The following is a 25,065-nucleotide window of genomic DNA, read 5'->3' as shown; positions in this document are numbered from 1 at the left end:
GTGACTCCTGCAGGTGCTCCTACCTGTGCCCACTCTTCACAACGGTGCTGCAGACTCAGAGGCCGAGGGCTACTGCGGTGGGGCCGGCGCCGCGGTGCAGTGGGTGAGGCCGCTGCCTGCAGTGCCGGCATCCCATTTGGGTGCCGTCGAGACCCAGCTGTTCCACTTCCAATCCAGCTCTCTGCTGTGGCCTGGGAAAGCAGTGGAAGATGGCCCTAGTGCTTGGGCCCCTGCACCCGCATGGGAGACCTGGAAGAAGCTCCTGGCTCCTGGCTTTGGATCGGCGCAGCTCCAGCCATTGTGGCCAATTGGGGAGTGAACCATCGGATGGAAGACGTCTCTCTCTCTCTGTCTTTCTGCCTCTGCCTCTCTGTAACTCTGCCTTTCATATAAGTGAATCAATCTTAAAAAAAAAAAACTGCTATTGAAATATTTAAGATGGATAAACTTAAAAAAAAGGGACTACTCTGGTACCCGAAGCATCCTGGTGCCCAGTGTAATATAAAAACGCATTTATGCTGCACAACCCAGGGCTGAACATCTGCCCAAGCATTGGCTCTAACAAACTGAAACTTACTTTCACAAGGGCCAGGTGCTTGTACAGGTTTCTGAGGGCAGGAATCCCTGCTCAGCATTCCATCCTTTATAATAAATGGCCAGGTGTGCAAACAACGGTTTGGAGAGTGGTCAGTGGGTCAGGGTCACCCATAGCGTGGGCAGGCCATTCCAGGAAGAGGCCAGGGTTATGGGTTTGGGTTGGGCAGCTTCGCAGTCAACGCCCTGGAGGGTGCAATAAAAAGCAGGCTTCTCGGCCTCACGTGAGACAGCATCGGAATTCAAGGTCGCAGCGTTGCTGGTCCTGACCTGGGATCTCACACCCAGTGCAGCCCCAAGCGTCTCTTGTGTGGCCCCAGGAGGCCTCTGGGGGACGGTGTTGAGGATGATGGGATGGCTGGGAGTAGGCTCTGGGCAGTAAGGCCTAAAGTATGTGCATTTGGCCTTGGCCCTGGCCCGGGATGAATGTTGTTGTTAAAAGACTCCTGCACTAGTGCCTCTGAAAATAGGCTAGCCTGTCACCCCTGGGCGATGGTCCAGCCTGGCACCCCAGAGCTGGAAGACCACCAGGCAGGCTCGTGGTTTCTGCATGGGTTAGAGTCCTGCCCGGGAGCACCTGCCTCGGTTTCTCAGAATGTCTTCTAGGGGGACAGCCCAGCCAGGGGCCATGGGGAGCAGCTGCCTGAGTGAGGAGCCAGCCGGTCAGCGGCCACCGCCCAGGCTCAGCTGCAGGGCTGGGTTTCCTGCAAACCGCGAGCCTGGAGCAGGGCAGCTGACCCCGAGCTGCATGTTTACAGCTTTCTCTGCACCCCAGGGACAGCCGTGGCCCCCCCACCCTGTGGCCTGGCAGAGGCGTGGGCCCCACTCCAGCTGCGGGAGGCCGGGAGCCGAGCAGCGGGGCGTCCCCGGGGGCGCCACACAGCTTTGAGCACTCTGGGTGTTTTGTTGGCCTCGCTGGTATAAACACTTGTTTTTCCTGCGACCGATGGGCTCGGCGTAAATATTAACAAAGAGCAGCCTCCACGCACAGGGCGTCTGCTTTAAATGTGTAAGTAATTGCTGATTCCGGCCCAGAGCCACTCGGCTGGAAGGAAGCCACAGCCGCTCCTGCCCCGCTGGTTAGAGTTGAGGGAAAGGCCCAGCATCTCCGCTCCCTTTCCCCTGCCTCTCCCATCGGTCTCCATATCGCCCCCTTCAGCGTAGTGGATCACACAGAAGTGTGAACAGGGGCCTCTCCCGCCTCCCGGCACACGGAGGGGCACGTTCAGTCCCAGGCTTGTCTGCCCTGGTGGGATGCCCCGGGAGCAGGTGGCTCTCTTACACCCACACCTGCTCACAAAGCTCAGAGAAAGAGCTCCCTTGGCAGCGGAACCCCACAAGGCCGGGCGGGCTCAGCCCAGCGCAGGTGCTCAGCGGCCGCCCCCAAGCAGGATGGGCGGAGCAAGTGATACTGATTTGCTTATTAATATTTCCCGAAATTAGCAAGCTGTGTGGGTGCTTGCCACGTATCCAGAGAAGAATTCTGAATTTGGGCTCACATAGACCAGGCAGCATGGTAAGTTTTTAAGCTTTTTATTGAGTGAGAGAAATGCATGGGAGAGTGAGGGCTTTAATCTAAGGCTGAAAGAAAAGTCCGGAAATTAAGCTGGAGTCCATAATGAGCAGAGAGCAGGCCTAGAGCCACATGCAGCGAGCATTTGGTTAAGAGCAGTTACAAGCAGCTTAGCACGGGCAGCAAAGCGAAGGCAGAGAGCGAGGGCCAGAGGACGCGGTGGCCCGAAGGCGCGGGGCAGCAAGGGCAACCAAGGTCCATAATGGTGGAAAAGGGCAAAGGGGGAAAAAAAGGGACAAAGGGGCTGGACCTGCCATGTTTCAGGTCTTTTGTCCACTTCCAAAGGGGCGTGGTCATGTAGCCTGATTGGCAGGTGGGCATGCAGGCGGGGCCAGGTAGGGGTCTTCCAGCTCACAAATCTAATCAATTGTTGTCCTCTCTGCCTGCCTACATCACAAGGGGCTGACTTGACTTGACAACCTGCCACTTAAAACCTCCCTCCTGGGTGACCCGTGGGGTGGGGTGGGGCACAGCCGCAGTTCGTGCAGAGGGAGGGGCAGGCTCTCCCTCCCACCCACGCCTTTCCCTTCCTGCGGGAGCCTCAGCAAGGTCTCATGTGCACGCACAGGATTATCTTCCTCCAGTCTGAGCCGGAGATTTCTAGCCTGGCTTTGTGAGGCTCCAAGATAATTATGCATATCCTAAGAGCTATTGAGAGCATCTCAAAACTAAACTAATTTAAAGTCACTTTAGTTTATCTCAAGAGCTACTGTGAAGCTCTCAGAATAAAATCATCTCCAATTCACTTTAATTTTTAAAAGACATATTCTTTTTAAAAAAAAAATTTTTTTTAACCAGGGAGAAGAGGTGGTGGGTGCAAGATTGCAGTTCCCGTGTGGGCCAGGTGGGGCGCTGCGTGCGGTCTGGGCAGCTTCCTGGGGGAGGTGTGGCCCAGCTCGCACCCCCAGCCGGGACTCCTGGGCCCCAGCCGCACAGCCTCTGGTTCCTAAGTGGGGGAATAGTGTTGTGAGAGAGTCGACTGTGGCCCTGTCAGTGAAACACGGGGCCTGCACACAGCGAGCCAGCAGCAGTCTGCGGAGACCAGGAAAGCCTCCTAGGTGCGCAGAGATGTCGGCGGTGGGAGAAGAGGGGCTTCGCGCCTGCTGGCCTGGGAAGGGGTCCTTAGCGGGGGAAAGGTCTGGAAGAACCAGCTCAGTGATGCCCGGAGAGCAGACAGGTGAGGGCTGAGGAGAAAGAGAGACAGCGCCCGCCGCTCAGAACATCGCCAGCAGAGGCTGGGAGTGGGGGCGCCGGCTCCCTCCGGAACCCCAGGGGGCACAGGCGGTGGGTGAGCTGCAGAGGCGGCCGGACTCCCAGCAGGTCCTCTCTTGCTCCCCGCCAGCCTCGGCACCCCTCCCCCCACCAGGAAAGGCTCTGGTGGAGAGAGATTGCACAAACCTCCCGAGAAGGGCGGGCTTCCAACGTGGGTAGAGCTGTTCTAAAGAAATGGCTCAAAATACGCTCCCAGGCCGGCAGCAGCACCCGGAACCTCCCGGAGGACCTGTGTCGATGAGGACGGATCGGTCCAGCCCGCAGGGCTCCTGGTCCAGAAAGCGCGGCTGGGCCTAAGAATCGCATTTCTCACACAGTCCCGGGGAACTCTGGACTCCCATCCCCCGGGGATTTCGTCTCACTTGGTTCTGCGTGTGGCCCGGGAATCGGGATTTTCAGCAGTCTGCCAGGCCCAGCCAGGACGGAGGAACCACGGGCGCAGAGCAAGGCCTTTCTCATTCGGCGTGCACCGGCCTTCTCCCCCTGCTCATCCCCAAACCACGCTCCCAGTCTGCATGCTCCCTGTCACCGTCCCCACTCACGGAGGGGTCCTGGGGGGGTCTATTCCAACCACAGGCACACAGCACACAGGACACCCAGAGCACTCGGCCTGGGGCGTCACTCTCGGCAGGGAGGGACCAAGAGACAGCAGACGATGGGAGACAAACACCAAGGATGTGAACAACCAACCCTTAGGGAAAGCCTAGTCCAGTGTCGGAAGAGGATTCCTCCTGGGTTCAACAGTATCTTCAGAGGGTTATGGGAAGTTTTTAAATCTATAAAACAAAAACTGGGTACTATGAAGAAGAAACAATTAGCTCATAAGGAAGCTTAGTAATTAAAAATATGATTGCTTAAATATTCAAAAAAAGTAAGTAAACATTCAGAAATTGTTCACACACTAAAGCCGGGAAGTATCCCAGAGCACAGAGTGAAAAGGAGAGAGAGACTGAAAGCAGGAGGGGAAAACAGGCATAGTGAATCAATCAGGATGCTCGGCATAGTAAATCAGGGTGCTCGGCGTTTGATTTACCACCGTTCCAGAGCGAGCAGAAATCATCTAAGATGCAATCGAAGACAAATCCTCTGGCTGCAAAAGCTACCCTGTGCCACTGTAGGTCGACAATGAAGCGTCCATGTGGAGAGCATTTGGCCTGGTGCTAAAGACGCCAGCTGGGCCTGAGGTCCCACCCTGGACCTGGGCTCCGTGCCCAGCTGTGGTTCCCAGCGCCAGCCTCCAAGCACATCAGCGCCCAGTCAGGAAAACCGAAACTCCAGACAATTCAAGCAGAGGGTTTATTTTATTTTATTTTTATTTATTTGACAGGTAGAGTTACAGGCAGTGAGAGAGAGAGAGAAAGGTTTTCCTTCCGTTGGTTCACCCTCAAAATGGCCACTGCGGCCGGCGCACTGCGCCAATCTGAAGCCAGGAGCCAGGTGCTTCCTCCTGGTCTCCCATGCGGGTGCAGGGCCCAAGCACCTGGGCCATCCTCCACTGCACTCCCGGGCCACAGCAGAGAGCTGGACTGGAAGAGGAGCAACTGGGACTAGAACGCGGCACCCACATGGGATGCCGGCGCCGCAGGTGGAGGGTTAGCCAAGTGAGCCCCCTCCAGCCTCCCTGTCCCCTCGGACGAGGAAACCAGCACAGCTGAGAAGCATTCCTGAAGGCCACAGCGCAGGCAGGGGAAAAGCTGCCGCTGCAAACACCTGGGCCGAGGCTGCAGAATGTCCCCTCCCTCGTCTCTCTGTAGGGCTCCCGTACAGCCGACGGGTCGCAGCGGGGAGAACGGGGGCGCTCAGACATTACCTAAGAAGAATTCTCCGGAGACAGCAGAGGAGTGGCAACAAGGACACCCAGGGACGTTGTCGCCTCCAACCCCGGCAGCTGTAGTAAGCAGCAAACAGCTGAACCTCTACACAGGTAAGCATGAAACGTCACACCAACAACCTAATTCCTTTCTTTCCCCCTACCTGATACATCATGTCTGGCTTTCAACAAGAAGCTACAAGGCGTAATAAGAGACAAAAACAAAAAAACAAAAACCAAAAAACCATGTAGTTTGAAGAGGCAGAGGCAGAGCAAGCATCAGAACCAACATCAGGTATGGAAAGATCTAGAAGCATCAGAGTGGAAATCTAAGCAGCAGTGATCGCTAAGGACTGGGATGGGCAAAGCGCAGCACTAGATGCAGTGGGAGTGGAGCTATGGAGACGCTAGGACAGACTCATCAGAGCGTGCTGCCAAAAAACAGCACCATGACTGAAATGGAAAAGGGCATCGATGGGTTCACCAACAGACGGGGCGCAGCGGCGAGCTTTGGGAGTCAGCCGTGGGACCACCAATCTGAAACGCAGAGAAAGCCAGGTACTGAGAGGACAGGGGCCGGGGGAAGCTGGTGTCAGCCAGCGTCTTAGTCTGCTTGAACTCGCTACAGAGCAGCCACGTCCTCACAGTCCCGGGGCTGGAAGTGCAGGGTCAGGGCTGGGAGTTGCATCTGGCACCTCCCTGCTGCCCTCATCCGACCTCCTGTTGACAGACACGTGCTGAGAGAGAGAGAGAGAGAGAGAGAGAGATCTTCTGGTCTGTAAGGTGAAGGCCCCCCTTTATGACTTTATTTCACCTTAACTACTTCCTAACGGCCCTTCCTCCAAACGCAGTCACGTTAGGGGTTAGGTCTTTCAACACATGAAACATGCAACCCCTAATACAGCAGGCCAGTAACTTCCAGTAGGACTGCAGGAACGAAGTGGAAGGGAGGAGTCCAGAGCTTGCAGGCACCAGAAACGAGGATCCAGCCTCTGGCTGCTGCTACGAGACCGGCAACCAGCGGCCCCACGGCTACTGCCGCTCCCTCTACCCATACAGCGGCCCTGGCTGATGCTGCCCGAGCCAGAGGGGGGCGGGATGCCTTCTCCGTGCCCCTGCCTCCCAGCCCCCAGGGCCTCTCGCCGGCTTGCAGCACACATGGGAGCTACCACGGCAGGTCTGGAGCTGCGGCAGCAGACAGAAGCGAGCACAGACGGCAAGGCTGACAAGCTGCAGAACCAGGAGACAGTTCTTCCGGGTCAAGGAGAAAAAAGAAAGGCAATTAGCACACGAGGGGGGTGGAGACTCGAACAGTCGTCCACGGAGGTCACGAGCTAATCACAAACAACCGGAACATGTGCTGTGGTGTTAAGCCACAGGGAGGTGCGCAAGGAAAGAGCCCACCTGGTTTTGACGATGGAATCTCCTTCGAGCGGGGCCCAGGGACAGCCCACCAGCTCTGCAGAGGAGGGAGCCGCTTCGCTGCTACCAAGAGCTACGACTTACGGAGTCGTCAAAGCACAATTGTCACTTGTTTCCGCACACAGATAAAACCTCACAAAGAGCAGAAAACTTAATTACGGTCCAATCGTGGTGTTGGGGAGGGAGAGCCCCGCTGAAGGAGAGGGGCGCAGGGAAGGGCGTGGTGAAGATTCAGCGTCGTCTCCAGACAGAAAAGCGGATGGGCTGGGGTCTGCACCGATGCTGTGAATACTCGAGGAAGCCACAAACTGCGATTTGGAGGAGGTGGGTTGAGGGAACAGAAAAAATTCTCATTTTTTTTAAATGTGCAGAATCAGTGAATATTGCCTACCAGTGACAAAGGAAGAAGGAAGGCGCAATCGCACTACCCAGAATTATGACGATGAACAGAGGGTTCCCCAGAAGGGAAGCAAGGTGGGGGGCTGCATGGCTGCCCCCTGGGGCGGGGTAGAGGGAGGGTTTCACCCAGGACCCCAGGGAGGGCGAGTGAGTGTGTCTTCACAGTTAGACGTCTCTTTCTGGCTTGCTCAGGGCAGCGGCGTGAGCCTGGGTATGCTTTGGCTGCCCGGAGAGCTTCAAGCTGGCTACGGGGGCTCTACACAACCGGGGTCAGCGTGCCTCCGGGAGGCGCTGTGCCGTGTCTGGCTGAGTCCAGAGACGGCAAATTGGGGCGGTCATCACAGCTGTTCAGAGTCGGAGTGCACCAGTCTGGGGACCGGCCGGCCACTGCCTGGCACTGCAACACCCTCCAGAGCCGGGTGTCCACTTTGCCATGTGCCGAGTGGGCAGTGGCCCCCCGCACCCCTTGCTTGTGGGGTTCCCTAAGACCCTTGCCTGCTCCAAGGGCCTCCGTCATAGAATGCCCTCTGCTTTGCCCTCTTTGCGGGGGCTGGCTGCCAGGCTTCTCAGACAGCTGTCTGGTCCTGTGAGGGACCCCACATATTGTGTGTCCTGGTCCTCACCCCGGACACTCTTAGCTGTCGGCTCTTCCAGCCAACCTTGCACTGACTCCACGTGCGGACGCGATCCCTCCTGCCTCGCCTCTGTCCACTTTGCTTCTGTGCAGCCACGAGGTGACCCCCTGCTGTCCAGGGGACAGCCACAGATCAGAGGCACCTCCTGCGCTCCAGCTATGCCCCGGGGGAGTTTGGTGCTTGTTCACTCACTGCTCTTCCAGAGAGGTTAAATAAGCTGCCCAAGGTCACACAGGCCGGGAAGGGGCAGAGCAGAGTCCAGGCTGTTAACCCCATGCTGTCCAGCCTCTCCCTAGGGACGTGACAACCTTGACTGAGGGCAAAGGCGATCTCTACTGCATTCCTCTCCTGCCTCGTGCCGGAAGTGGGAGGAGCACACAGACACTGCAGGTTCAGCGTATCATCTGTGTCAGTGCCCGAGGCTGCTCTTCGAAAGGACCACAAACGGAGTGGTCTACACAGCAAAAAATCTACTGTCTCCCAGTCTTGGAAGCCAGAAGTCTGAAATCAAGGGGTAGCAAGGCGGTGTTGCCCGGATGCCTCCAGGGGAGGCTGCTTCCCTGCCGTTCCCAGCCTCTGGTCACCCGGGCACTCGTGGCTGGCGGCTGCAGCATTTCAGGGCCGGCCTCCAGCACCACCGGGCGAGCCTCCTGTGTGTCCATGTCTGTCTTCTCTCTCCTAGGAATGGCAAGGGCTCTGGTGGCTGGTTACGACCTGATCCTAGGTCTCAGGGGGGCACAGCTCAGCCGGCAGCCACAGTCTCTTTGGACTGTGCTCACCAACACAATTGTCACACGGAGGCTTCCTCCAACAAACTCTTTCGCTCCCAAGGTTTTCCTGTGTGAGTCACGTTCATGCAGTCACGTGGGGGGCCTCTCACCAGGCAGGCGGAGCGGCTGGGACACCCTATCCAGTTCTGCATCATTGCAGCCGGGAGATTGGAATCGCTTGGCACTTGCCCGCTGTCACTCGGCGAGCCCCAGCCCGCGGGCTCCTGGCTCCTCCTGGTTCTTGGAGGCAGGGTACAGAGGGGCCCTCCCGTGTGCTGATGCCAGCTGCGTCCCTTGCTCCGGCAGAGATCTGGGAAGAGAGGCTTCCAGCAAATTCTAGCGCAACAGACTCCCTTCTCAACCTCCCCATGGGCTGGGTGATCACGCTTGGGCCAGTGTCTCCCTGGGGTGTTGAGCCAGGGCAGCCACCCAGTGACAGCCACAGAGGGAGGTGGCTCCCATGCTGAGGGGACAGAGTAGGACCAACAGGGGGCCTCGGTGCCGCCGTTCATTCCCCGCCCCACGTTGTCTGTACAAAGCCTCCCCGGATCCTGGGGGAAATGCTAACCTGAACTCATTCCTTGTCAGCTGCACGCCTGGGCCTCCGCCTGCCCGCAGTGCCCCGGAGCACGCTGTCAGCCCAGCAGTCCTCAGGGAGGGTCCGGGGTGGGACCCCGCGTCATACGTCACTCCAGCTGGCTGTCAGCGCCTCCCAGATGCTTCCAGCAAACAGAAGAGGCGCTGTGTGCCACAGCTGAAAGGCTGGGGTGACACCTGGGGACACGCCCAAGGGTGGGCCCTGCGTCTCCCCCCCTCCACACCGTGTGACACCTGGCTGTCTTCCCCCGCTGTGGCCTATGAAAGGGAGATGGAGCCTAGGTGGGGTCTCCAAGCCCCCCCCGCCCCTGCTGGGAACAGCGATCCTGGCCTGCCCAGCAGCTCGGCAGAGCCCGCGTGGCTGTGACAGATGTCACTGTGGTGTCCCTGTCCCTCTGCCTGGTCCCACAGGACCTTGACGAGCTGTGAGGACTCCGGCCTCTCCCACGCGGGTTCTCTCATTCTCCTCCCCACTCGTCCCCCTGCCGCGGAGCCTCCTTTAGCTCCTGTGGGGAATGCCGAGGGGGACCCTGGGGAAGCCACGGCTTGTCGCGTGTGAGCCTTGCAGCTCTGTGGCAATGCACCGGGACGAAGCCGCTTGATCGACTCCATTTCCTCTCTGGTGCTCTGGTCCCGCCCAGGAAGATGTGCAGATAAGGATGCCACGGGCAGGGCGTGTGGGTGACGGGCAGGGCTGACTGCAAAGGGACCCAAGGCCACCTGCTGGGGGCTGCTGACGTTCTGGGCGCCTTTCACACTGCCGGGTTCAGCTGGGGACGATTCACCAAAATGCACTCAGGATGCCTGCAGTCTTGGCCCTCTGTTAAGGAGGTCGGTGGGGGTTACTGTTTAGATAAAGGGGACACCCAAGTTGGCATCTTGCTTTGGGCAGTGAAGAACACACACAGACGTGTCTCCCCGGCCCGTTCCCACAGGGACCCACGCCTGCGCCCTGGCCGCTCCCCGAGGGGGTGCCTGGGGGAGCCCGTGGACACCCAGCTGCCTTCACCGCTGTGCTGGCCTCTGTTCCCCAGGCTGCCCCCGGGGACCAGGACTGGGTCTGCTTCCTGCTCTGGAATTTCCGTTTGGATGGGTTTGTGGGGTGGGTGCGGCGGGTCTGGGGCGGTGGGGCGGGGGTTGCAGGGAGCCGGTGATGTCTCCATCCGTGCCCAGCTCTGCGGCGTTTCTATGAAGAGAATTAAGGTCAAAGACACTGCCACAATTAACGTCCTTACCCTGGGCTCCTACCAGACTTTCTGGTAGAACTGGAGCCTGGATCCCTTCCAACCAGGATAAACTTAATATTAATGATAATAATACTTTGCACTTGGTTTAGTAAAAATATTTTGAATACAGCAGAGGCAAGGATATGAATGTTTGCTTGGCGCTATTTATCAGGAAGTGCTTCTGCTTGTTTATTATGTTAGGGCTTTGTATACAGAAACTATTTTTCCCTCCCTCACCACCAAGGGCCATATTTCTTGTCGGTTGCTGTACCCAAAGTTTAACAGGAAGTTGCTGTCCATATTTAAATGCTGTGTTTTCAAAACGTATCTGCAAATAGCCGAAGTCAGAATGGCTGAAGGTGTGGGACTGTTTCCTATTCTGCACTGGAAATGACATCTGTGTCATGGCGAAACTGGGTATTCAGAAGCACCATGTTCAGGGGCTGGTGACACTCCGAATGCTGACCCATCTTGGACTCTGTGGAGGCTCGGGGATACTCAGCAAATCAGGGTTTCTTTTTTAATCGGAGGGTGGATCTGAAGGGTCATCTCCCCCGGCTGTGGGTCTCTGGCATCCATAAACCAGCTGCCCCCAGATGACAATGAGCAGTGCATGCCCTGAGTGACAGGTCCCTGGGCTGTGGGCTTTAGGGGTCCGTCTCCAGCACCAGGCTCGGGACAACGCACTGTTCACAGGATCACCCGAGGAGCAACCCACTCAGGTGCCAACTCAGTTTAATTCCACGAGCAGCTTCAGGCTGCTGGTCTTGTCCACACTGCAGTGATTCGGTTCTTGCAGTCCACTGGAATCACAGATCTCACGATAGCAACTCTGGCTTGAGATCCATCCCCCGCAACACACGTGCACACACACACATGCGCGTGCACACACACACTAGGGCACACACGTTCCGTGCACGGCTGACACATGGCACAGGCGAGCTGGGGAACTCAGAAGGTCTGTGGACTCCTCTCAGGCATTTCTCTAGTTTAGGAGAAAGCCAATTATGTGTTTATTCTGCAGAAGCTTAAGGGCTCGTAAAACTAGAGGAAAACAGACTTTCGGTTTAAGATGGTGGATTTTGCACATGGATTTTTCCTTTTCCTTACAAATCCCAATAAAGAAGAACAAAATGAAATAATCTTCCCAAACAGGAAGGAGGGTGGGAGGAGGGTTATACGCGAGCAGGGCATGGACGTGGTACGGGGAGCCGGCGAGCGGAGGGCATGGAGGCGGGGCTCAGGGACTGGGCAGCGGGAGGAGGATGCGGCTTCCCAGCGGGAAGCGAAGACGGCGTCTGTAAGGACGTCTGCTGAAGGTTTGTCAACGGAGCCCTCGTGCCAGTCAGTGCCTTCCTGACCCCTCTGCACGCCACAGGAAGAGATGACAGATGCTTTCTCCAATCAACTCTCCGCTAAACACATCGAACCATGGAAACCTAAGGTTCTAGCATGGGTGTCAGGGCCCACCTATTCTAACATCAAAGGAGGGCTGCACGACATTAAAACCCTACGAAGGTGCTGATACACAAGAGCCCACCGCACAGGCTCTCCCATTCAGACCTTTCACTTACTCAAGGGTGAGGCTCCTGCCAACCATTGTTAATGTGGCCCTGCATCCTCCAGCCAAGGGCCCCAGACGCATACTGAACAGAAGAGCTGGCTCCACTGTAAAGAAGTTAGGCAGGCAAAACTGCTGCCTGCAGTGCTGGCATCCCATATGGGCACCGGTTCGAATCCCGGCTGCTCCACTTCCGATCCAGCTCTCTGCTATGGCCTAGGAAAAAGAGAAGAAGATGATCCTTGGGCCCTTGCACCCACATGGGAGACCTGGAGGAAGCTGCTGGCTCCTGGCTTGGGATCAGCCCAGCTCTGGCCATTGTCACCATTTGAGGAGTGAACCAGAGAATGGAAGACCTCTCTCTCTCTCTCTCTCTCTCTCTCTCTCTCTGCCTCTGGCTCTCTGTAACTCTGTCTTTTGAATAAATAAATAAATCTTTAAAAAAAAAAAAAAAGAAGATAAGCCAAGGAGTAGAGAGAACTTGAGAAATTTAATTAATTTCTTCAGAGAGATTTGGGGGGATTTTGCACCCATAAAATCAGAAGTGGACATTATGAAAAGAGGATAGGAAGTTCTTGGGAACTAAAAGTTCAATAGGAGGGCTGAGAGCTAAGTGGGGGAGATCACCCACACATGAAATACGGAGAGATCACCACTATAAGGAAAACCAGGAGCCTGCCAGAGGACTGTGCCCAGGGGAGCGGACATCCATCTCGGAGTTCTAGAAACAGACAACGGGGAGAAGGGTATCATCAAATAAAGGTGGAGATGTCCTAGAAAGACAGGTGCTGGTTAGCAAGGCGGTGACAACACCGGGAGGCACGGCTGCTTCCTCGAAGCTCCACTGTAGTGAGGACAGGAGAGCGCAGCTGGAGGGGCAGACTGGGGCCGGGGGGTGGGGGGGATGGAAGCTGGGAAGCAGCTGACCAGTGGTGACTGCTAACAGCCCAGGAAAGCCAACCTTCTCTGGCTCTGGAGAAAGCCCAGAGCCTGAAGAACCCTAAAAACACTCAGGGTTGGCAGCAAAGGTATTGGGTGAGTCTCCCAGAGGAAGGCTGGGTGAAGTCTACACCGGAGGTGGGGAGACCTCCCTGGATCACCTGCAGTAAGACTATTAAAACAAAAAGATGGGAGCGGCTGTGTAGCCCAGCGGGTGAGGCGCTGGTTGGATGCTCACGTCCCACGCTGGGTTCAGTACGTGCTCCACTCCGAATTCCAGCTTCCTTCTAACGCAGACCCTGCAGGCAGCACGCGGCGGCTCACATACCTGGGTTCCTGTTGCTCATGTGATGGATTTCCCAGCTCTCATTCCCCCCTGGCCTGGTCCAGCCATTGTAGGCACTGGGGAGGGAACCAACAGATGGAGCGCTCACTCTCTCTCTCTCTCTCTCTCTCGCTCTCTCTCTCTCTCAACAAACATGTACTTTTATAAACATAAAAAGATACAAACAGGTTAAAAGTCAAAGTTGGAAAATGGCATAGGGAAAATTGAAAAACATATTTGAAAAGATATGTCATTCTGACATCAGTTCAAAGAAAGCGGGAGATGCTAACAGATGAACTCCGGAGCTACGAATGTCACCAGGGACAAAGAAGGTGATTTCATAGTGATACAGAATGTAACTCACTGAGAACACACAGAACAAACCTAAGTCTTTTTACACATAACAGTAGAGCTTCAAATTCATGAATCAAGGCAAATAGAACTGAAGGAAGAAATGGAAAAATCCAACTTGTAGTTAGCGATTTCAACATCCCACTCTCAATAATTTATAGGACAGGCAGGTGGAAATGGGTTAGCAAATAGGAGGCTTACACAGCCCTTTCAGCCGACATGATCGAGTGGGTGTTTCTAGAAAAGGCCGCCCGACCACAGCGGAATGTGCGCTTTTCAGTGTATGTGAAACGTTGACTGAGGTGGACTTTATTCTTCAGGTGAAAAAAGACACAGCTCTACGAATGTATAAGCATTTAAATCAAAGTCACTTCTCTGACCACAGCAGAAATAATTTAAAAATTAATAACTGAAAAGGTACCTGGAATACCCCCAAATATCTGGAAATCAAATGTATTTTTAAATAACACATGAATCAAAGAATAAATCAAAGAAGAACTGAATCAAAATGAAAAGTCTACCTCCCCAAATTTGTGAGATGCAGCTAAAGCAGTGTGCAGAGGGAAATCTATAGCACCAAATGCATATATTAGAAAAAAAGAAAAGTTTAGTAACAATTACTTCAGCTTCCAGAATATGAAATAAGGAAAAGAGGAGCAAGTCATGTTCACAGACAGCAGAAGAAAAGCAAACAAGTTGAGAGTATAAATAAATGAAATAGAAAACAAATCAGAAAAATCAATGAAATCAAAACTTTATTCTTTGATAAAATCATTAGATAGACTTGATAAAGTGTCTGCCGGAAAGATCAGGAAAAAAAAAAAAAGACACAGATTACCAATCAGGAATGAGAATCATGACAGAGCTAGAGACTCCATAGATGTGGAAGAAAGATTAAAAGACAGGACGAACAACTTTGTTCCAATAAAATTTAAAATGTAGACAAATGACTTTAAAGACAGAAAGAAACAGGCAGTGATAAAAAAGAAGTAAAATTCCAATAGATGCAACACCATGGAGGAACCTTAGAGATGTTACGCCAAGTGGACAAGCCCGACGCAGAGAAATGCTGCATACTGGCGTCTCTATAAGGCGTCTGGGATCGGAAAATTCATGGAGAGGAACAGGGGTAGTCAGGGCAAAGGAGATGGGGAAAGGAGAGTTAATATTTGACAGGAACAGAGTTTAGTTTGAAATGATTTTTCTTAAGTTCTGGAAAAAGATAGTAGTGATGGTTACAGAACATTGCAAATGTATTCTATGCCACTGAACTGTACTTTTAAAATGATAACTTTTGTATCATGAATGTTGTAGCACAATAAAAAGCAAAAAAGAAAGCCAGACTCCGGATAGACTTATATCTATTAAAGAGATTGGGCTTGTTAGTAAAATCCTCCCTCAAAAGACAGCCCCAGCCTCAGTGACCGCGCTGGTGCGTTCTGAGGCGCATTTAAAGGATAGACACAGCCAAGTCCACAGGAACTGCCAGGACACCGAACAAGAGGAAGTCCTTCCTAACCGAATCTGTGGGGCCGGCGTTATCCTGATACCAAAGTTGGCTGAAGAGTTAGAAGAAAATAAAACTACAAACAGATATCTTTCATGAGCATGGATGCAAAAATACTTAATGAACTTTAGCGAGGTTAATCCAATAGTAAATAAAAATGATGATACACCAGTACCAAGTGGGGTTTAACTCAGAAATTCAAGGTTGATTTCGCATTCAAAAATCGGATGATGCAGTTCACCGTGTTAGCAAACTAAAAGGGGGAAAATCACATAACCATCTCAGCAGATGCAAAAACGTACTTAACAAAATCCAACATCCATTCCTGATCAAGTGTTTTCACTCTCAGCAAACTAGAAATAAAAGAGTTTCCTCCTCCAGACAGAAGGAAGCTGTGAAAAATGTACATCTTGGGGCCAACGCTGTGGTGCAGCGGGTTAAACCCCAGCGGGCAGTGCCGGCATCCCATGTAGACACTGGTTTGAGTCCTGGCTGCTCCATTCTAATCTGGTTTCCTGCTAAGGAGCCTGGGAAAGCAGTGGAGGAGATGACCAAAGTGCTTGGGTCTCTCTCTCTCTCTCTCTCTCTCTCTCTCTCTGTAACTGCCTTTCAAATAAATAGAAACATTTTTGCAAAGAGGCCATCGAGTTGTAAAAAGATAGAGAGAAAACTTGAGTGCACATTACTAAGTGAAAGAAGCCAATCTGAATGGCGTGTGATCCCACTCTAGGACTTTCTAGAAAAGTCCAAACGTGGAGACAGTGGAAAGATCAACGGCCAGCAAACATTCGAGGAAGGCAGGGATGAACAAGAGGAAAACAGGACTTCCAGCGCCATGAGGCAACTCTATGGGATGCCACAGTGGCGAATCCATGCCATAGATTTGTCTAAATCCGCAGAGCACACGACACTGAGAGTGAACTCTAACGCACTGTGGGCTTTGGGTGACAGTGATGCGTCCGGGTGAGTTCACGGAGCGCGGCACACGCACTGCTGATGAGACAGGCTGTCGGTGAGCGCAGGGGAGCAGGTGCCTGAGAACGCTCGCTATTGTCTGCTCAGTCTTGCTGCGAACCTGAAGCTGTCCTTACAAATAAAGTCTATTAAAAAGCAGCAGCAACAGTGTTTCAGCGCCTGTGCCGAATCCAAAGAATCCGCTTCATTCAAAAGGTTTCTTTTATGATTTTGTCTTTGTACCTTTATTAAAATGGTCTTTAAAAAAGGGAGGGGGAAGAAAATAGAATTCCCTTCCTCTCAGATTAGGAGGAAGCCTAAATGTTGGCTCTTGTGACTCGCTTTCACCTTTGTCCTGGAGGTTCTGGCCCCTTCAGTAAAGCCAGGAAAGAGAGATTGAGACGGGTAGCAGGGGAGAGAAAGCTGTTCCCTCATAGAAGAAACTCCCTCATCTGCAGGCCTGACCATCCGCATACAAAATCCTTACAGAGAGCCGGCGCCGTGGCTCAATAGGCTAATCCTCCACCTTGCGGCGCCGGCACACCGGGTTCTAGTCCCGGTTGGGGCGCCGGATTCTGTCCCGGTTGCCCCTCTTCCAGGCCAGCTCTCTGCTATGGCCAGGGAGTGCAGTGGAGGATGGCCCAGGTGCTTGGGCCCTGCACCCCATGGGAGACCAGGAGAAGCACCTGGCTCCTGCCATCGGATCAGCGCGGTGCGCCGGCTGCAGCGGCGGCCATTGGAGGGTGAACCAACGGCAAAAGGAAGACCTTTCTCTCTCTGTCTCTCTCTCTCACTGTCCACTCTGCCTATCAAAAATTAAAAAAAAAAAAAAAAACAAAAAAAAAAAAAAAACAACAAAATCCTTACAGAATCTGCAAAGAATTCCTAAAACTAAGAAGTAAGTGCAGCAAGATCACAGGACACAGCATCAGCGCACAAAAGAAAACCAAATGGGTTTCTGCATATTAACAATGAATAATTAGAAATAAAATTACAAAACAACATGATTTACAATAGTACCAAACTATCGAGTAATTAGGGGTAAATTTGACAAAAGATGTGGAAGATGTTCCACTGAGAACTACAAAATAGAGCTGAGAAAAATTAAGAAAGATCTAAATAAACAGACACGCATGTGCACGGGTCAGGAGCCTCCGTAGTATCAAGGTGACCACGCTTTCCAAACTGACGTATGCATTTAGTAGACTCTCAACCAAACTCCCAGCACACGGTTTCACAGCCATTGACCTGCTATTTCCAAAATTTATGGAAATGCAAAAGGTCTAGAGTAGCTAAAACATCTTGGGGAAAAAAGAGCACATTTAGAGGTCTTTCTCTACTAATTTCATGACTTACTGTACAGCTACAGTAACCAAGCAGTGTGGCTACGGGGGTAGACTTAGACCAGATCAGTGGAGGAGAGCAGGGAGGCCAGGTTAGAGTCACACCTATAGCGCACCTGCCGGCGCTGTGGCACAGCAGGTTAAGCCTCCGCCTGCAGTGCCGGAATCCCATATGGGTGCCGGTTCTAGTCCCGGCTGCTCCACTTCCATTCCATATCCTTGCTAATGCACCTGGGAAAGCAGCAGAAGATGGCCCAAGTCCTTGGGCCCCCACATGCATATGGGAGAACCTGAAGAAGCTCCTGGCTCCTGGCTTCGGATTGGCCCAGCTCCAGCTGTTGTGGCCATTTGGGGAGCGAACCAGTGGATGGAAGACCTCTCTCTCTCTGTCTCGCCCTTTCTCTGTCTGTAACCCTGCCTCCTATAAATAAATAAATCTTAAAAAAAAAAGCAATGTTGGAACAATTAGACAAATATGCATGAAAAAATAACAACCCTGGATTATTGGTTTATATTGGGTCATAGATTATAAATGTAAAACCTAGAGCTACACATTTACTAGATGAAAGAAAAAGCACAACAAAGCAAACAGAAAATCCTTGTGAGCTTGAGTCAGAAAGAAATTTCTCAGGTAGGGCATCAAAAGCACAACACAAAAGTACATAGAAAAACACAATGAGAAAAAAAGATAATTTGTACTGCATTGATGTTAAAAATTTCTTTTATCTGAAAGATGTTGAAAATAAATAGGCAAAGTCACAGACTTGGAGATGGTATTTGCAAATTTGTATCTGATAAAGGTTTATATTCAGAATATACAAAGCGGGGGTGGCGCTGTGGCATAGCAGGTAAAGCTGCCGCCTGCAGTGCCGCCATCCCATATAGGAACCTGGCATCCCATATGGGAACCTGTTCGGGTCCTGAAGGCTGGTGTGCACATAAAATGATGCGATTACTCTGGAAAGCTGTGGGGCAGGGTGGCAGGTATCTTCTGACACAGCCCCCTGCCCCAGCACCTCCCACCTCCCAGTGTCTGTGGCTTTGTGCACCCCCTCCCCTTGAGAAATCTTGCACTGACCCACACAACGTGCAGGGGTTGCCACCTCCACCCCCGGGTCACAAGAGTGTGGCTCTCTCTTGCAGCGGCCCCTCCCAGCTCCTGGCTCCATGGAATCATGTTACCATACTGGAGAGGACTGAGAGACCTCCAGCCAATGAGGCCCAGCCATCTTCAAAGGAACCGAATCTACCAACCACCACATAAGTGGGTTGGGAAGCAGATTCTTCCTCAGTGGTGTCTTCTGGTGAGACCTCTGGGCTGGCCGACACCTTGACCACTCACAGCCAAGCTATGCCTGCATTCCTGACCCATAGAAAGTCCAAGATTAAAATACATGTGCTGGGGTTCGGTGTTGTGGAGTATTGGGTAAAGACCCCGACTGCAGTGCCGGCATCCCATATGGGTGCTGGTTCGAATCCTGACTGCTCCACTTCTGATCCAGCTCCCTCCTGTGACCTGGGAAAGCAGTGTTAGATGGCCCAAGTCCTTGGGCCCCTGCACCCGCATAGGAAGACCAGGAGGAAGCTTCTGGATCCTGGATTCAGATCAGCTCAACTCCAGCCACTGCGGCCGTCTGGGGAGTGAACCAATGGATGGAAGACCTTGCTCTCTGTCTATCTACCTCTGCCTCTCTGTAACTCTGCCTTTCAAATAAATTAATTAAATTAAAAAAAAAAAAACACTTGTTTTCAGCTGGTAAAGTTTTGGAATATTGGTTACCCGATAGTAGATAACCAATGCATGTAATTTCTCTAAAAGTTAAACACCTACCATATGATATAATCATTTTACTCTTGGTATTTACCCAAAGAAATGAAGGAATCTGCCCATATAAGGATACTCATGGCAGCTTTATTTGTATTAGCCCAAAGTTGGAAATAAGCCAAAAGTCAATGAGTAGGCAAATGGATAAACAAACTGCATTATACACAATATGCAGTGAAATACGATGTAGAACAAAAAAGAATGGAATGTGTGGAACATGTGTGCAATAAAGAGCAGATTCCTTTCTATTCCATTTATGCAAAGTTCTATAAAATGCAGAATAATCTGCAGTGACAGAAACAGGCGATCGGCCGTCATCTGAGGCAGATATCTGGGATTCTGGGAGAGGGAAGGTGGGGAGATTACAAAAAAGCATGAGACAACTTCAGATGGTGATGGATTTGTGTACTAAGTTGACAGTGGGGATGATTTCACGGACATACGCATGAGAACGTACCAAGTTGTATGTATTTATTTGAAAGATAGAGTGACAGAGAGAGAGAGGGAGAAACAGAGACAGAGACAGTGACAGAGAGAGATTGTCCATCTGTTGATTCACTCCCTAATGCCCACAGCCAAAGCCAGGAGCCAACAACTCCACCGATGTCTCCCACATGTGTGGCAGGAACCCAAATACTTGTGTGGGGAGCAACCCGGACTAGACTAAGTTACTGGAATTAAGACTTATTCTATGCATCTGCTTTCCCACAATATGGCGCTGAGAAGGGAACCAGCTTCTACACAGCTGCCTCCAGTTCAACCAATAAACTGTGGGACCTGCTCCTGATTGGAGGAGAGCAGCGTACTCGGCGTGTGGGTAACAGAGTTGGGATTGGTGGAAGAGGACTATATAGGAGGAGAGAGACGGCATGGTGGTGTGGGTTGGTTGGAGAGTGCGTTGGAGAGTTCGCGGGGAAGTTCGTTACTTCGTTCTTTCTCACTTCTCTCTACTCATTCTTGCTTTGGGAGTTTGCTGTTTACTTATTCTTACTTTACTATAGAAAGGACTTGTAAAAAAAAGGGAACAACAAGCGTCCGGTCCGGTGCGGCTCCTCCGCGTGCGGAGGAGCAGCAACTTGGAGCGTCTTTGCTGGCTCCAAAGCACATTAACAAAAAGCTGGACTGGAAGCTCAGGGCAGGCAGAACTCGGCGGGCCCTCGGCACAGGACGCAGGCATCCCAAGTGGGGGCTTAGTCTGCTATGCCACAATGCCCGCCCCAAAGTGTGGTCTTCAAACATGGGCAGTTGAGGTCTGAGTTATCCCCCAAGGAGCCTGAAAAACAATATTGTCGTAGAAAAGAGCAGTTAGAAAACAAAAGTGATTTTGGAATTTGGAAACACAAAAATGAGGGCCGGTGCTGTGGCGCAGGAGGCTAAGCCTCCGGCTGCATCACTGCCATCCCATGTGGGCGCCGGTTCTAGTCCTGGCTGCTCCTCTTTATTAGATCCAGCTCTTGCTATGGCCTGGGAAAGCAGCAGAAGATGGCCCAAGTGCTTGGGCTCCTGCACCCACATGGGAGACCCAGAAGAAGCTCCTGGCTCCTGGCTTCAGATAGGCCCTGTGGGGAGCAACTGGGAGCAACTCGGACTAGACTAAGTTACTGGAATTAAGACTCATTCTATGCATCTGCTTTCCCACAATATGGCGCTGAGAAGGGAACCAGCTTCTACACAGCTGCCTCCAGTTCAACCAATAAACTGTGGGACCTGCTCCTGATTGGAGGAGAGCAGCGTACTCGGCGTGTGGGTAGCAGAGTTGGGATTGGTGGAAGAGGACTATAAAGGAGGAGAGAGACAACATGCACCAGGAACATCTAAGGGGAACATCTGAAGGAACACCTGTGCAGCCCCTGAGAGAGCCGGCCGGCGGTGTGCCGCTCCCCCGCGGAAGTGGGGAATGTGGCAGGGGGAACTGCCCTTCCACGGAGGTGGAAGGGACGGTAGCCAACCCGGGAAGGACCAGCAGCAAACCCAGGAAGGGCCGAGCAGACGAAAGAACAGCGCAGGGTCCTGTGTCATTCCTCCACGAAGACAGGGAGCGACAGGCCCAGCTCTGCTGTAGCAGTCATTTGGAGAGTGAACCAGCAGATGGGAGAACTTTCTCTCTCTCTCTCTCTCTCCCTCTCTCTCTGTAACTATACCTCGCAAATAAACAAAAAGAAATTTTTTAATGAAAACTTAGTGAAAAACTCATAAAATTGAGGAAATTTTCCAATAATTAGAACTACAGCGAAGAAGCTAAAAAGTAAGAAAATTAAACTAAAAAGAGAGTATAACAACCTCAATAATGGGACATTCAAAAATAAAGAAGAAAAGAAAGGGGCTGGAGCTGTGGCGTAGCAGGTAAAGCCTTGGCCTGCAGTGCCAGCATCCCATAAGGGTTCTGGTTCAAGTCCAGCTGCTCCACTTCTGACCCAGCTCCCTGCTAATGTGCCTGGGAAAGAAGGCCCAAGTGTTGGGGCCTCTGCACCCATGTGGGAGACCTGAAAGAAGCTCCTGGCTCCTGACTCCTGGCTTTCGATTAGCCCAGCTCTGACCGTTGTGGCCATTTGGGGAGTGAATCAGCAGATGGAAGACCTCTCTCTCCATCTCTCCCTGTCTCTGTAACTCAGTCTCTCAAATAAGTAAATAAATCTTTAAAAAAAAAAAGTGGGGGGAACAATTTACAGAAGAAACAATTCAAGAAAATTTCCTGGACACAAAGAACACGGATTTGGAGACCAAGAGCCAAGCACAATGAATGAAGACAAACCACATCGGTCAGAAACCTCAAAATACCAGGGAGAAGGAGCAGCCGCGAACACTCGGAGAGAGGAAGAAAGGGTCATATTCGAGAGGTCTGGGCTTCGTGCTGCGCTGGGCTCCCCAGCAGCAGTGTGAGAGCTAAGTGATGGCAGAGCAGGACTCCCGCGTTTGCATTGAGCACGCTTTCTCGCTGAGAACCCCGCATCCTCAGCTGACAATCAAGGTGCTGTTAGCATCAAACAGATGACCGCACACTGGGAGACGTGCAGTGTCTCAAGTCATTCAAATTGTTCAAGTCCTCAGTTTATGGATGGATTGGTGAGGGTGCACAGAAAATTAAACAGATGGAAAAATACAGACTCTTGTGAGAACAAAAAGTGTGTAAGAAGCCAAATATACTACATGGTTATAGCTTCAAATAGTATTTCCATAATCATAATAATATGAATGATAAATATTGATTTGTCCAAAAATTATAACAGCATGCTATTAGAAGATCAGAGGGAAAAGAAATGAATTTAAGAGTGCAGGGGGCTGGCGCCGCGGCTCACTAGGCTAAGCCTCTACCTTGCGGCGCCGACACACCAGGTTCTAGTCCCTAGAACTCTTAAATTCTTGAGCCATGTAAATGTACCGCTTTTAAAATCAAAAGTAAAAGGATAAAGACGTGCTGGAAGCAAGCTTCCCAGAAAGGTGGGATGGTCTCTCTCGAGTACAAGAGCTCCATGTCCTAAGCAGGAGGAAGAATCAGAGCCTGACGCCTCAACGCAGACTCAAGGTCTCCCAGAACATCAGATACAAAGAGAAATTCCCAAAAGCTTCCAGGAAAACAAGAAAAAGTCATTCTCAAAAGAGCAAAAAGAACAGTTCTCAGACATCAGTATCAGTCACGTGGGATACTAGAAGAGAAAGTTCTGGAAAACAGAATTTAAAAAACCAGGACGCTATGCTCAGAGAATTGCGAAGCAGATGAGCAAATCAGGGCTTTTTTCTCAGGTACTCAGAATTCAGCTCCCCAGCGCTCATTCTGCCACTGCAGGATTCAGGCCAACAAAAGCTTCAAGAGACAGTGTGATTAAGAGGCTCACTAATGATGAGGATCTGACAAAGTATGTTTTTTTTTTTATTGAAGAAAAAGTATGGCAATCAAAAATTCCAAGAAACAGGACCGGCGCTGTGGCATAGTAGGTTAAGCATCTGCCTGAGACTCCAGCATCCTGTGTGGGCGCTAGTTCAAATTCTGGCTGCTCCTCTTCCAATCCAGCTCCATGCTGATGACCTGCAAAAGCCGTGGGAAAGATGGCCCAAGTGCTTGGACCCCTGAACTCACTTGGGAGACCCAGGGAACGCTCCTGGCTCCTGGCTTCGGATCAGCCTAGCTCCACCATTGCAGCCCTTTTAGGGAGTGAACCAGAAGATGGAAGACCTTTCTCTGTCTCTCCCTCACTCTACTTCTCAAAAAATAAAATATTTTTTAAAGATTTATTTATTTATTTGTAAGTCAGAGTTACACAGAGAGAGGAGAGGCAGAGAGAGAGCGAGGTCTTCCATCCAATGGTTCACTCCCCAATTGGCCACAACGGCTGGAGCTGCACTGATCTGAAGCCAGGAGCCAGAAACTTCTTCCATGTCTCCCACACGGGTGTAGGGGCCCAAGGACCTGGGCCATCCTCCACTGCTTTCCCAGGCCATAGCAAAGAGCTGAATTGCAAGTGGAGCAGCTGGGTCTCGAACCAATGCCTGTCTGGGATGCTAGCACCTCAGGCCAGGGTGTTAACCCACTGCGCCACAGTGCCGGCCCAATGAAATCGTTTTTTTTTTTTTTTTTTTTTTTTTTTTGACAGGCAGCCTTAGACAGTGAGGGAGAGAGAGACAGAGAGAAAGGTTTTCCATGGCTGGCGCTGCGGCTCACTAAGCTAATCCTCCGCCTTGCGGCGCTGGCACACCGGGTTCTAGTCCCGGTCGGGGCGCCGGATTCTGTCCCGGTTGCCCCTCTTCCAGGCCAGCTCTCTGCTGTGGCCCGGGACTGCAGTGGAGGATGGCCCAGGTACTTGGGCCCTGCACCCCATGGGAGACCAGGAGAAGCACCTGGCTCCTGCCATAGGATCAGCGCGGTGCGGTGGCCGCGGCGGCCATTGGAGAGTGAACCAATGGCAAAGGAAGACCTTTTTCCTTGTCTCTCTCTCTCTCTCACTGTCCACTCTGCCTGTAAAAAAAAAAAAAAAAAAAAAAAAAAAAAAAAAAAAAAAAAAAGAAAGAAAGAAAGAAAGGTCTTCCTTTGCAGCCAGGTGCTTCCTCCGGGTCTCCCATGCGGGTGCAGGGCCCAAGGACCTGGGCCATCCTCCACTGCACTCCAGGGCCACAGCAGAGAGCTGGACTGGAAGAGGAGCAACCGGGACAGAATCCAGTGCCCCAACCGGGACTAGAACCTGGGGTGCCGGCGCCGCAGGTGGAGGATTAGCCTAGTGAGCGTGGTGCTGGCCCCAATAAAATCTTAAAAATAAGTAAGTAAATAAAATATAGGGGCCGGTGCTGTGACATAGCAGGTAAAGCGTCCACCTGCAGTGCCAGCATCCCATATAGACACTGGTTTGAGTTCTGGCTGCTCCACTTCTGATCCAGCTCTCTGTTGTGGCCTGAGAAAGCAGTAGAAGATGGTCCAAGTCCTTGGACCCCTGCACCCATGTGGGAGACCTGGAAGAAGCTCCTGGCTCCTGGCCTCAGATCTGCCCAACTCGCCAGTTGCAGCCATTTGGGAAGTGAACCAGCAGATGGAAGACCTTTCTCTCTCTCTGCCTCTGCCTCTCTGTAACTCTGCTTTTCAAATAAGAAATTTTAAAAAATCCTTAAAAAAAGTAAATAAAAAAGATAAAAATTCCAAGAAAACAAAAGCTATGTAAGAGATCTGTATTTATGTCTAAATGCAGAGGGAACAAATATGACATGAATTCCATAGCTGACTTTTCAGGTGATTTATAGCAAATAACATTGTATTACAGATAAAACAAATACAACTCTAACATAATGATGGACTTTGAAGGATTTTTGGATCTTTAGGCTCAAGCTGTGGACAAAACATGAGCGACAGTACATAAAACTAGGAGCTGTGACAGTGTAACGGCCAAAATGTAGCGGAGAGAAATCGCTGTGTTATTTGAAAACAGTAGAAGAAATAAGATTTAGGTATGAGATTGAAAGCAAAAAAGATAAACAACTG

At 51.7% G+C, this 25,065-nt stretch overlaps 1 long non-coding RNA gene across 1 annotated transcript; it reads left to right on the top strand.

The window, feature by feature from the left end:
• Positions 1–1,672: 1,672 nt before the first annotated feature.
• LOC138844532 (uncharacterized) lies at positions 1,673–19,018 on the top strand. The gene is made up of 3 exons (XR_011380439.2): positions 1,673–2,110; positions 5,194–5,363; positions 18,422–19,018. It is a non-coding gene; the product is annotated as an uncharacterized LOC138844532 (long non-coding RNA).
• Positions 19,019–25,065: the final 6,047 nt, after the last annotated feature.

The sequence above is a fragment of the Oryctolagus cuniculus genome, chromosome 12, assembly GCF_051225735.1.
Source record: "Oryctolagus cuniculus isolate XC-2025 breed Fujian yellow rabbit chromosome 12, ASM5122573v1, whole genome shotgun sequence".
Taxonomy (NCBI): Eukaryota; Metazoa; Chordata; class Mammalia; order Lagomorpha; family Leporidae; genus Oryctolagus; species Oryctolagus cuniculus.
This window is presented reverse-complemented; position numbering and strand designations above follow the sequence as displayed.